This window comes from Otolemur garnettii, unplaced genomic scaffold (assembly GCF_000181295.1).
Source record: "Otolemur garnettii isolate 467f Iridium unplaced genomic scaffold, OtoGar3 scaffold00017, whole genome shotgun sequence".
Lineage (NCBI taxonomy): Eukaryota > Metazoa > Chordata > Mammalia > Primates > Galagidae > Otolemur > Otolemur garnettii.
The window spans coordinates 26515172-26529067 of record NW_003852412.1 but is presented as its reverse complement, the minus strand read 5'-3'; the positions used below and the strand labels follow the sequence as shown (position 1 = coordinate 26529067).

Genomic DNA, 13896 nt, shown 5'->3' with positions numbered 1-13896 from the left:
ACATTTGAGTGGAGGCTTCCTCACGTTGTGATATTTGAGTGGAGGCTTTCTCACATGGTGACATTGAGTGGAGGCCTCCTCACATGGTGACATTTGAGTGGAGGCTTCCTCACATGGCAACATTTGAGTGGCGGCTTCCTCACACGGTGACATTGAGTGGAGGCTTCCTCACACGGTGACATTTGAGTGAGACATAAAGGAAGAGAAGGAACAAGCTGTGTGACTAGAAGAAGCCTCTCTGAGGCCAAGGGAAGCTGAGGGGAAACTCTTGAGGCAGAATGAAAACTGGTGAAACAGAATGAAACTGAGAATGAAAACTGGTGAAATGAGTCATGTGTAGCAGCGCCCAGCCTCAAACACATCCTGGCATCCTCTCACTGACCCCTTCTTTTTCCCTGCCTACCTCCTTGCCCCCAGGCCTTGTCCTCCCTGTAGAGCTCTGGCTCTGCCAGCTGAGTCAAGCACACAACACATTTATACTCTGCCACCTGCAATAAATTTGAGAGGAGGCTTCCCCCCTCCTCCCTGACCCCTCTCTCCTGTGATTTCCACTGAGTTTTACTTTCCTGTGGGCACATGTACCTCGTTGGTTAGTTCCAATTTAATAGTGAGTACATGTGGTGTTTGTTTCTCCATCCTTTTAGATACTTCACTTAGGATAATGGTCTATTGTTTGTAACATTCTATTTTGTGGCAATTTAGACACATTATACATGATTGTTCTGAAAAGTTAAAAAGAAAAACAGAAAGTATAATGATGTTATATATAGTATGTGCAAGAACTGTAATTTATCCTTTACTTATTTTTCTTAATAAAAATATTAGGCTTTCATAGTTTTTTCATGGTTTTGACACAGATCTTATCTCATTTCCCTGCCTCTGGGTCCCATCCTCGGTGATTTTTCTAGAACAGTGCAATGATCAGCTCGTACTTCCCTTGCTGCTCTTCCCTTTCCAAGTTCCTTCTACCCCCAATGTGCTATTCGTATTCCGTCACTCCTGGTCCTGGGGCCATGCTGTCTCCATCCTCAGGCTCAGACAGCTCAAATGCTCTTTTTCTGCAAACCTTTTTTCTTCTCCACACCCAGTTGCATTTGATCCCTCTCCTGTTGGGACATCTACTTGATCCTTCTCTGTTTTATAGTAGGAATCACTACTACATTACAATGATTTGTTCATGCAGCACCCCCTTCCACTAGAGGGAAAAATGAGGCTTTGCTGGTTTTTGTATAGCTGGTCTTTAGCACTGTAGAGTCATACCTCCCTTAGCAATGGGGACAACCGAGAAATGATTTTATCATTGTACCAACACCACAGAGAGCGCTTATACAAACTCAAACAATATAGCTTCCTACACACCTAGGTTACATAGTATATAACCTACCACTCCTAGGCTACAAATCTGTCATTTCATTGAATACTGTAGTGTTACCAGGGCCTACAACATTGTGTTACAATGGCAAGTATTTGTGCATTTAAACATATGTAAACAGGCCAGGCATGGTGGCTCCCACCTGTAATCCCAGCACTCTGGGAGGCTGAAGCTAGAGGATTGCTTGAGCTCAGGAGTTCAAGACTAGCTTGAGGAAGAGTGAGACCTCATCTCTACTAAAATAGAAGAAAAGAAAAACATATCTAAACATAGAAAACAAACAGTAAAAGAATAGTATAAAAGATAAAAAATGGCACAAATGTTTAGGGCACCTACCATGAATGGAGCTTGTGGGACAGGAATTTGCTCTGGGTGAGTTAGTGAGTGAGGGCAAGTGATGTGAAGGCTGGGGCCCTGCTGCATCCTACTGTACACATACAAACACTGTACACAGAGGCTACTCGGTTTATTAAAAACGGTTTTCTTTCTTCTATAATATGTTAACTTTACTTTCTTATAACTTTTTTGCTTTATAAACTTTTAAATTTTTAAAAAAATTTCTGACCCTTACAATAAGATTTAGCTTAAAACATAGACACATTTGATAGCTGTACAATTTTTTTCTTTATATCCTTATTCTAAAAGTTTTTTCTATTTTTAAGATTTTTAATTTTACTTTTTGCCTCTCATACTGTTTTGTTGAAAATTAAGACACAAACACACACAGACACATGAGCCTAGGCCTACCCAGGGTCAGGATCATCAAGATCACTGTCTTCCAGCTCCACGTCTGTCCCTCTGGGAGGTCTTCAGGGCAATAACACGCATGGAGCTGTCATCTCCTGTGACAACAATGCCTTCTCCTGGAACACCTCCTGAAGGCCCTGCCTGAGGCTTTCACGGTTAACTTTACTTTCTGTAAGTAGGAGTGCACTCTAAAATAGAGATAAAACATATAGTACAGTAACTACGCAAACCAGCCACACAGTCCTCCATTAGCATGATGGAGCATTGTGTACTTGGGGTGACACACCTGTTGTGCTCTCACATGGCTGGCCTGCAGCAGGTTTGCATCGGGATCTCTGCACACACGTGAGTCACACATAATGCTACCATATCATGGTAGTTATGGCATCACTGAGCCACAGAAGCTTTTCAGCTCTAGTACAGTCTTCTGAGACCACCATAATGCACACCCTGCATTGTTGACTGAGGTATCATTGTGACTGTACTTGGTAAGTTAGAGTTCATCAGTAAATGTCATTGTAATTGCAGTCAGCAAAACTATGCTGTCTTCGTTTGAAATTTCAAAAACTGAACTTAAACAGTAGATGACCTAATACACACTCACATAAGAGAAGAACTCAATTCAATTCAAGTTGGGGGGAAGGGGGAGAGGAAGGAGGGATATTGGTGTGCCCTCATTTAATGGGCTCAGTGTAAGGGTATATGGCACACATCCTGGGTGTGGGACACAACTGCAAGAGGGACTCTACCTAACAAATGCAAATATTGTAACCTAGTTGTTTGTACCCTCACATTAATCTGAAATAAAAAAAAATTAGGCTTAAAAATTATAATTCAAAATTTCTGTGAGTTCAATTAAACTACCCTTCCCCCTTCCTAGGGTTCATGTCCCCAGTGCCCCTCAGTGGAATTAGTGGAAGTTATTATAAACTTTAGCTGGGAATTCTGAGTTTATAGCATGCTTTGGAACATGCATATAAAAAAATTTCATTTTAGAGGAATCTTAGACTCTTCAAGAGGAACGTTCAAGCTTTATTTACGTTAATATTCTGTATCAGAAGCAGACTTGAACATACTGAAAATCATAGAGCATGAAGAGAAATTTTCCTGGAAGGTGGACTTCTCTCTAACTTACATAACACTGACTTTTGAATAGGGGAGCTCCCTGAGTCCACCAGGAACACCTAACTGTCGGGGGTGTTAACACTTAAGACTGTGGCCCAGGGAGATGCTTTAGTCTGGCTGGCTCTCTCTGCACAGAAGTATGTTTCACCTGTGTCATGCTTTAAAAGTAGGAAAAAGTTATGGACATTTAAAAATTAATATATTTCACACATGCAAAAATGTGGATTACCTCTTTTCTTGAAAAGCAGGCTCATCTAGAGACACCAGGTTCACATTTTTTCTGTGAGGCAACAATTGGCTGGAACTGCACCCTGAGTGTGAGGCCTGCACCACTGTGGTCATCACTGCTCAAGCCCGGCCTTCTTCCTTCATTTGTTTACCTTGACCCTGGCTGTTGTGAGCATTTGATTTGCAAATCTTGACTGTTGCTTATATGGCTCATTGAAACCGTATTCTGTCTACATTAGTGCTCTTGTCCCATGAAACCACAACCATTATTCCATTATCAGTGAACATTCTCTGTAATTTTCTGATAGTTTATTTGCAGCATCAGATTTTTCAAATGCCACATGAATAAATGTAAATGTTCTGCCACTCCATGCTATCATTTAACGTTTTTTAACTGCCAAACCCAAGTTGAAGTCTCCTGGGACCAACTACAAACAATTTTGCTATCAGCATTTTCAGAACTAGACTCAGTAAGGTTAACCAAGTTGCTCAAAAAAAATTCAGATAACTCAAAATATCTGTACCATATTATCTGCTAAACTGTAGTGTTTATTTTTCAACATCTTGCACTATGTCAATGCTTTTTCCTGGTGTCGTGTTGTGTTAGGCTGGTTTATGGCAGGAGGAAACATAACAGGATGTGACACTCTGCGAGTGACGCAGTGACAGGTATAATTTAAAGACTGCCCTCCTGCTTGGAGCAGACACCTGCAATTAATTCGCATCCTGGGAATCTAAAATGAAACTGATGAACAAAACTGGAAACGTGCATAAACTGATGGGTAATGATCTGGTTGACCAGCCCAGAGGTAGCTTATGGTATGTGAGTATATTATCATCACTGAAGATGGGAGAGCCCAGTGTGATCCCTGGAAAATGTGGCCCTGTGTTATTGTCTGCCTTTGCTTAGGGTCATTAAAGGAACCTAAGTAGTAAACATTTAAGAAAAGTAGTTTCTTTTTTACATTTGAATAACTTTAGTCATTTAAATTATTTAAATCTCAAAGCAGGTAATTTAATCCAGAGCTTTTTTACCATTCATCTGTGGATATATTATGTTAAAGATGAATTTTATTTTAAGAAATAATGATCAATGCATGTTTCTATAAAATAACATTTTGAAAAGAAAAAGCACTACATGTTTATCTTGGAAACTTGCTAAGTACGAGAGTATGAAAATTATAGGTAATAGGAAGATAACCACTATTAGTATTTTAGAGTATTTCCTTCTAATCATTTACTTTAGACTCATGTCTACCTAGCTTTATTTATCGATATCCACGTCTACGTCTTTATCTATATAGCTTTGTCTCTCCATTCTAGCAGACGAACAAACATTTTAGCGTATTTCATGACTGTGGGTCTGGCAGGGCTCAGTGGGCACTTTTCTCTTTTCACATGGCATTTCCTGAGGTCACCTGGTGACACTCTGTTGGCAAGTGGCTGTTCAGGAAGGCTGGGGCAGCTTTCCTCAGAGGTCTGGCACCTTGATGGGGATGGCTGCATAAGACTTAGCCCCCCCTCTGGAGCTATGGGGCAAGTGAGTGAGTTCTCTCTGCTGGCCTTCCTATGAAATTTTTTTGGGCTTCCTCAGGGCATGGGGCTGTTTTCCAAGAGCTAATATCCCAGACATACATATAATTTAAAAAATTGGTTGGAATACATCTGTATACCCAATTTCAAATTTTTCATTTAAAGTTTGAGATCATGTTATATGCATTTTCCTATTCTACAAAAATGTCTTGGCAATTGATTTTGATAGTTGCATGATGTTAAATATTATACAACATAATTTACTTAGCTACTAACCTACTGCCACACAATTAAGCATTAATATTTTGATTATGTTAATGATATGTAATAAAAATTGCAGTGTATATATGTTGTTCACTGAATTGTGCATTATTTCCTTAATATGTCATCCAAGAAGCAGAATTAGCTAAGCATTCAAAAAGTTTTACTGCCTGTGATGGTATACATTGTCAAATTGCTTTCCAGAAATAATGTGCTTATTCACATTATCACTTTACTGTGCATACTTGTGTCACTGCCCAAATCAGCTTTTTTATTTGTAAGTCTTTGCAAAAATTTTTTTTTGTAGTTTTTGGCCAGGGCTGGGTTTGAACCCGCCACCTCTAGTATATGGTGCTGGCACCCTACTCCTTTGAGCCACAGGCACCGCCCAGTCTTTGCACATTTGATTAAGTTATAAATATCTTATTTGATGTTTTTGCATTTATAGACCACTAGTAAGGCTGAAATTTTTTCACATTTATCATTAATTTCTATTACTTCCTTTCATATACTTGTTTATTCATTATTGACACACCATTTTTAAAATCAGTTCACTGAACTCATTATATATTAAATAACTATCTGTTTTAAAGACATAAGTTGTGACAATATACAACTAAGTACTTTTGAACAGAAATTCAAACTGACGTGAGTCATATAGTTAAGGATTTTCTTATATGTCATAAATTGCAACTATTTAAAAAATACTTTTGAAATAATTCTGCTAATTTTTATTATTGGCAGATTTACTTGCTATTTCTACTTAATCTGGGCTATATAGATAAAAATTTAAGATGCCTATGCAATTTTAAAACTCCCTCTCTAAAAAAAGATACAAAATAACTCTGAAACCAACATTAAGATTTGATTACTCTGATTCTCTTAAAATAGCAAACAATTTAAAGAAATGTTCCCAAATTTGAGACGTTATATTAACTGTGTATTTCCCCTTTATTGTAGAATGAAAAATCATTCTTTCTGATTTTAGTCTTCTAAAATAGTAACCATTTGAGTATTATTTCACATATTATTATACACATAGTTTTTCAAGAGAAAAGAATGACAATATAGTTTGTCTAAAAAAAATTTTGTTGCCTAATTTAAAAAGCTGTTTAAGTTGCTTAAAGGGTGTGATTTTCCTCCCTCCTCCCTTGTGGTCATTTCAGGACTCTATAGCACAAGTTGTAAAAGTAGTGAAAAGTAAAATGGCTGATATACAGATAAATGTAATTACATAATAGATGTGTACTCTGAATGTAAAGGACTATGAAAATTATTGTGGAAATTCACTACACAATTTTAGTAGCAATATCACAAATTGGCCTAAAAAAATAACCAAAAAGAATGCAGAAAATCTCAACACAGATATGCATTTTTTTGCTATAAAATGAAAGCATTTCATCATGATATCCTGCCAAGATTTGTCCTCAATAAATTCAAAGTCTTCTTTGCTTTCCAAAATTCTATAAAGTGCATTGCTATTGATTCTGAAACATATTTTCTCAAATAATTCTTCCTGGGAGCCAGTTTGTTTGATGTCTGCTAACTTGCCTATTAGTCATTTCCCCGTATCTTCCCTTTTCTGTCATTGCTTTGTTACGCAGTGTTCTTCTAGACTAGCTTGACCACTTACGCTAGCTTTTTGGTGGTTAGGATTATAAATCTAGCCAACATATGAATAAAAGTCTGCACATATTTTTTTCTTTCTTTTTCTTTCCTTCCCCCCCCCCTTTTTTTTTTGCTGTATTTGATATCCTAAAAGAAAGTTTTACAGTAAAACTAGACTACTAGCTACATAATGTGATGCCATATTAAACTGTAATCACCACCAAACTAATAAAGGCAACATGCTAATTTCTGTATGAAGACAGAGCAATAGCACACAATTGCACGATGCTATTTCCACCCCTTTCTTCTTGGGACTTGCATAACAGCCTCCTTTATTGCTGATGGGTTTCAAATAATGGTGTCCATGTGGCTTTGGAACAACAGTAGAATGTTAATTTATTCCCCAGTGTTACCTAGAGGCCCTGACGTGGGCCTGGGACTGGTGACGCCCTGATTTAAATATTGGGTAGGACCCGGCTGATCAGGTGGCTCAGAGCTAGCACAATAGGCTGTGAGGGAAGCCCCACTCCCCGGCTCAGGGCAGATCAGGAGGATTCCGCATGTAATTGGCCTCTGGGGAGTGTGTAAGTCACTCTTGTACACCCCCTCAGACCTCCTTAATGCCTTGCCAGCTGGAAGGAAAGAGCCTACTTGCATTGCCCACAAAGGAAGTGAGGTTTGAGGAGAGAACTGGAGAAATTAAAGAAGTGGAAAGAGACAGCAACGCAAATGAAGAGGTAGGTAATAGCATTGTGCATCTAAAAGCTCAGAGGGTGTGTCATAAACAAATGGGCTGCAATGGTCAGTAGGCAATTATGTCCCGTTACCTCATTTAAAATGCTGACTAATTACATAGAGCAAGAGGAAATTAGCACAGGAACCTCATTCTCTGCCAAGTCCACATCAAAATGCTGCAAGGGAAAAACATGAAATCAATCTTTGGTGGCTTTAAACAACTCATACTTCCCGAAGCTTAAACATCTGCACAGAGTCCTCCAAAGTATAAGATGACTTACTGGATATTCAAATCTTAGAAATTAGACTTGGCAAAAGGGAAAAACCCAAAGCCCCAAGGCTCTCTGCATTTTGTGATGTGGACAATCTGCGTAACACTTTTCTTTCTTTACCCTGGTATTACTGTTTCAACCTCCACTTCTTATCCTACTTGTTTTGTGTTAAATAGTGATTTGCTGAAGCAGGAGAGTATCTTTCTGGACTGAATTGTCTCCCGAAATTTCTCTTGAGACACATTTGGCAGGTTTCAGGATTTAACTGAATCCTTGAAGTCCCTGTTCAAAGAGGTGCTGGTAAATAGAACAGCTGCATTTTGTTCGATAACTTTTTCTGAGTATTGAAGTTTTGAAAATTGAATTATTTTCTTGCTGTATTTTTTTTCAACCACTAAAAAAGTCAGTTCCCAAGATAACTTAAAGACATTTAAATAGGCATACAACTAAAAATATCTTTAATAAATACACAAAACCTTTGTCTAAAATATGTGAGCTGGACATGGTGGCATGTGTCTGCAGTCCCAACTACTCGGGAGGCTGAAGCAGGAAGATCTCATGAGCTCAGGAGTTAAAGTCCAGCCTGGGCAACATAGTGAGATTTCTACTACTAAAAATATATGTTAACATATTTCTTGTTTACCCCCACAGACATGTGTGTGCGTGTGAGGGCAAACAAGAAATAGTGAAGAAACTCAATAATCTAAACCTGCCACATGATCTTGAGCATGAGGTAACTCCTGACTTAGGCTTTGCTGGTCTTTAATGGTGGTCATGAGTACTTTGCACCAGGACACTTTGATATCCTGGTAGGCCTGGAGATCAGAAATCGCTGAGGGTTAGGCTGCAAGGATCTACCCTGGTCTGAATTACAGAATACCATCAATTTTCAATACTGAGTTTTTGAGCAAAATTTATTTTTGAGGAACGTAAATATTTCATAATTCTATTGGTTTAAAAATATTTTGAAAGCTCTGAATAATACTCCATTGTGTGGGCGGACCATGTTTATTTACTCATTCAGCTACCGACAGACAACTTGGTTGCTTCTAAGTTTTGGCAATTTTGAGCAAAGGTGACATCAACCTTCACATGTGTGTTTTTGTGTGAATTTAAGTTTTCAACTCTTTGGATAAATACCAAGGAATATAATTTGCTGATCATTTGGTTTACTTTTGTAAGAAACCTCCAAATTGCTTCCTGAAGTGGCCACGCCACCGTCTGATGTAAAAGCCAGTACACACCAGTTGCATACTTGCCTTTTCAGGAGCTATCCAGCCCCGAGAGGGTGGGGGAAACTCGGTGCTATTACTACTGAGTGAAGGAAGCCAGTTTGAAGAGGCTACATCCTGAGTGATTTCAACCATATGATATTCTGGAAAAGGAAAAACTGTGAAGACAGTAAAAAGACCAGTGGTTGCCAAAGAGTTGGGGGAGAGGGAGATGAATGGGGAGGGCACAGAGCACTGTTAAGGCTGTGAAGACACCCTGTGTGAGTCAGTGAGGGTGGAACCAGCATCCACCTACCCGGATCCACAGCCTGGACACCACAGAGAGGGAACCCCAACATGGGGACAAGCTCAGTGATTGTAACCAAGGGACCGCTCTGCTGGGGGGTGTCAGCAGTGGGGAAGCTGAGCACATGGGATGCAGGAGCTTATGGGAAATTCCTCCACTCAATTCTGCTGTGTGCTCTAAAGAATAGTCTTAATGTTTTTATTAAACACTGTAATATATGATCTCTTAGGACCTAGTTAGCTCTAATAGTGTATGATTCTATGTCAAACACTCTCCGGGAAAATCCACCATGAGGTACAGTTGTGTATCTAAAAATGGAAATTTTCAGTGAGAATATAGATGTCTTATCATATGTGAAGATAAAGATAAAACTTAGGTTATTTTCATGTGACCAAAAACAAAAAAAAGTCTTTTCAGGAAATTAATTTAAATAACCCTTCTGAATGGGTTGTGTAGACACGTTTCACTTGCTGTTTTAATAGGTCAATAGTTGCTGGCAGGGTGGGGGGAAGATAATCTTTTACATGTCACCTTCCTTCAGGAGCCAGGCTCTCCTTGTCCCAGTCTGGCAAAGGCAGCATCACCATACATTTCTTTGCTATCATAATGGTAAAAAATAGTGGAAGAAAAGTTAGAAAGCCAGAATCGAATTGAGACAACTAAAAAGTATAATGAGGTTAATATTTTTGAAAGTATTGCTGATGTATTTAGCAAGTTGCTTAGTAACTCCTTATCCAACAAAGCAACTGGCATTTATAGTTTCAGGCAGAGTCCCCTGGCACAGGGAGCCATTACTTAGCTTAGAGCAGCAAGCTCCGTTAAGCGTAGGGTTTTCTAATTCCATGAGCTTCCCTCACATGCCAGCTCTCCGCAGAGTCATGTAGAATGTGATGTAAGGAAAGTTTCCATGGGGGAAGTCCAAAGCCTTCTGGTGCTGCGAGTCGAGAGAGGAGGTGAGCGTGGGATGGAGACCGCTGGCCCAGGCTCACCTCCCTGCTCCTGGCTCCCTGGTGGCAGTGCGAGGGACGGCACCACTAAAGGGGCCTAGTGGAAAAGGAAGGCTGGGAGGAAGGATGCTGTGCAGATCTGGGGTTTAGAATTCTGGGAGGGAATTTTCTGACTGCAAATCTTCATAACAGGAAGCAGCAGCTGCAGAGCTGGTGTGGCAGAATGGCCTGCTCAGGCCACTGAGCCTGGGACTTGACCTCAGATCCCCAGTCCGTGGGATGGAGCTGAGGCTGGGGCCGGCGGGCTCTCAGAGCTGCCACTGAAGGGATGATCAGAGTGACTGGTGGCACAGCTCTGCCGCAAGGCCCAGGCCCAGGCTGAGGCTCAAAGTGGCTTTGTCATTAGAAAAGAAGGCTCAGCTCACCGGTGAGCTATCTCTGTGCCAAGGAAAAGAACTGAGAAATTTGCCCCCTGTGATCAGTAGTGGGGTCCATGAAAACAGAGATGGTTGCGGGAGGTGAGCAAGCCTGGGTCCTTCCCAAGCTCGTGGGGGATGTGTGCTCCCCACACACTCAGCCATGGCACTGAGCATGGGTAGGAAGACACCATTGTCTAAGACTGTCCAGCTTTTAGCCCTGTAAGTCAGGGTCTGAGAAAACCCCTTGGTGCCGTGCAATCTAACAGGCTGGTCACTCCACCTTCAAAGTCAAGAAAGCAAAATTCCTGGCAAAATGATTTATATCACAGCACAGTGACAAGAAGTAGGACTGGCCAAACTGTGCAGTGGCCAGAGGGCAAGCCAGCACAGAAACTACTGGCATAAATCATCACAGTGGTTTGCCTATTAAAAAGGTAACATCAATTTTTTTTGAGTGCTCTACGTAAGTGGAATGAGGGGTGTTTTGTCCCAGTGTTAGACAGTGTTTTTTAGATCTGGGTTTTTGTCCTTTTTGATAGTTTAGAACAGAATGGGAAGTAATCATTCCTCTCAACTTCGAATCTTAATAGAGGGCACTTTTTCCTTTAATCCAGATTGATTAGGGTTAGCAGTTTTAAGGTACAAATCAAGTTCTTTGAAAGGCAGAAGTGGGTGTGGTGGCTTCTCTAAAGCATTTGCATGTTGCCTGCTGTGTTCACAGTGCATTTTAGTAGGTAGTTAAGGCAACGGGGTCTGGCTTCAGGCTCCCCAGGGTTTGGTGATGTGGATCTGTTTTTGCGCCAGTAAAATGGGGATGATACCAAAAAGGGTAATATTATTCACTTTGAAGTTTTTGTTAGGATTAAGTGTGATGATGAATTTAGAACTCTTTCAATGTGTCTGACATGTGGAAAACACCCAGACGAACATCAGCTTCACTTCTTTCTAATTAATGCATGATTTCTCCGCTAGGTTGTGAGCTGCTTCACCGTCTACTTATCTCCAGTATCTTGTATAGAATAAGCATGAAATAATTGTTAACTATTGTTAGTATTAATTACAAAACCCCTCCTCTACAGCCTCATGCCACTTTTTCTGTCTGGATTTCTCTATTTCTTAAAATTTCTCCTTCTTAGATTTATAAAAGAAATGTCAAAAACAGGTGGACGTTGCCAGGGTAGCCGACCCAGATCTGAGCGCCGCACGCCCCTCTGGAAGCTTGAGCTAGCTGTGCAGGGATGTTTTGTTTCTCCGTTTTCTAGCTTTCTCCCTTTGTCTCATAACCATGTCCACCTCTGAGGATGCTAATTCACCAGCTGCCTGACTTTACAGGTTTCAGAGCAAAGGAGAAGACAGTACAGAAATGAAGTGACGCCATGACGCCAAATAAAAGTTAACGTGGGGTCGAGGAAAGCTGAGAAAGATGACCAGGTGCTGAAAAGGAGAAACGTAAGCTCATTTCCTGATGATGCTACTTCTCCACCACAGGAAAACCACAACAACCAGGCACTGTAAATCGGTCTGTGGATGACACTGTCAAGGGTATAAATAGCACCAGTATGGAAACTAGCTCCAAGCTTCGCAAGCTGCCAGGAAACTACTTTCTAGAGGAAAACAGCCCCCCATTGACAACATAATCTGGGCTGGTTTGATCCCAAAATTGGTGTCCTTCTTGGGCAGAACTGATTATAGTCCCAGACAGTTGAATTTGCCACACACTCAGTTAATTTGCCACTAACTAACACTGTTTCTGGGACATCGGAACAGACCGAGGCTGTGGTGGATGGAGGTGCCATCCCAGCCTTCATTTCCCTGTTGTGTCTCCCCACGCTCACATAGTGAACAAGCTGTGTGGCTCTGGAGAACAGTGAGGTGGTGCTCAGTTTGCCGACACTTGATTATCAAGCGTGGAGCAGATGACCCACTGTTGGCTCTTCTAGCTATTCCTAATGTGTCGTCTTATCACGCGGTTACTCACCTGATCTCACCTGGATACTTTCAAGCCTTCTTCGCAATGAGAATCCTACCCCCAGCCCCCCAGATGCTGTGGAGCAGATTTGCTATGACCCAGATGTATTAGCAGATATCTGCTGGGCTGTTTCCTATCTTACTGACGGTCCAAATGAACAGGTTGAAATGGCTATGAAAGCAGGAGTTGTGCCCCAACTTGTGAAGCATATGAAAGCTACCAAATTGCCAACTGTTACTCCTGCACTAAGAGTCATAGGGAATATTGTCACTGGGACAGATAAAGAGACTCGGGTTGTAATTGATGAAAGTACTTACTGTCTTTCCCAGCCTGCTGACCAAACCCCAAACCAACATTCAAAAGGAAGCCAGACGGACGACGTCAAACATCACAGCTGGCCGTCAGGACCAGATACAGCAAGTTGTGAATCATGGACTAGGCCCACAACTTGGTGGTGTTCTCTCTAAGGCAGACTTTAGGACACAAAAGGAAGCTGTATAGGCTGCGACCAACTATACAAGTGGTGGAACAGTTGAACTGATTGTACACCTCGTTCACTGTGGCATTATAGAACTGCTGATGGACCTCTTCACTGCAAAAGATATCAAAATTATTCTGGTTATTCTGCATGCCATTTCAAATATCTTTCAGACTGCCGAGAAACTAGGTGAAAATGTCAAACTTGGCATAATGATTGAAGAATGCAGAGGTTTAGATAAAACTGAAGCTCTACAAAACCATGAAAATGAGTCTGTGTACAAGGCTTTGTTAAGCTTGACTGAGAAGTATTTCTTGGTAGAGGAAGAGGAGGATCCAAATGTAGTACCAGAAACTACCCCTGAAGGCTGCACCTTCCAAGTTCAGGATGGGACTCCTGGGCCTTTTAACTTTTAGTTGTATAGCTGAGGCACAAAGTTGCTGTGTACGACGTTTGTTATAAATGTGTTTTACTATTTCTCTAATAAGAACTCTTTTTAAATGTGGTTTGTAATTGTAGCACTTTTTGCAACAAAACTATACTTGAACAGTTCCTAACTGTACGTACTATACAGAGTCTGTCCTCTGAAAGGGTTTCTTATTTCTATGTGAATTTCATATCTTTCAGAGTCCTGTAAATAAAAATTAAAGTCCACCCTTTCTTTCCTTAAAAAGAAATGTAAAA

The 13896-nt window shown here is 40.7% G+C and overlaps 1 pseudogene; it reads left to right on the top strand.

Moving 5' to 3' along the window:
* Positions 1–12050: 12050 nt before the first annotated feature.
* LOC100963707 lies at positions 12051–13628 on the top strand (annotated as a pseudogene).
* The last annotated feature ends 268 nt before the right edge of the window (positions 13629–13896 follow it).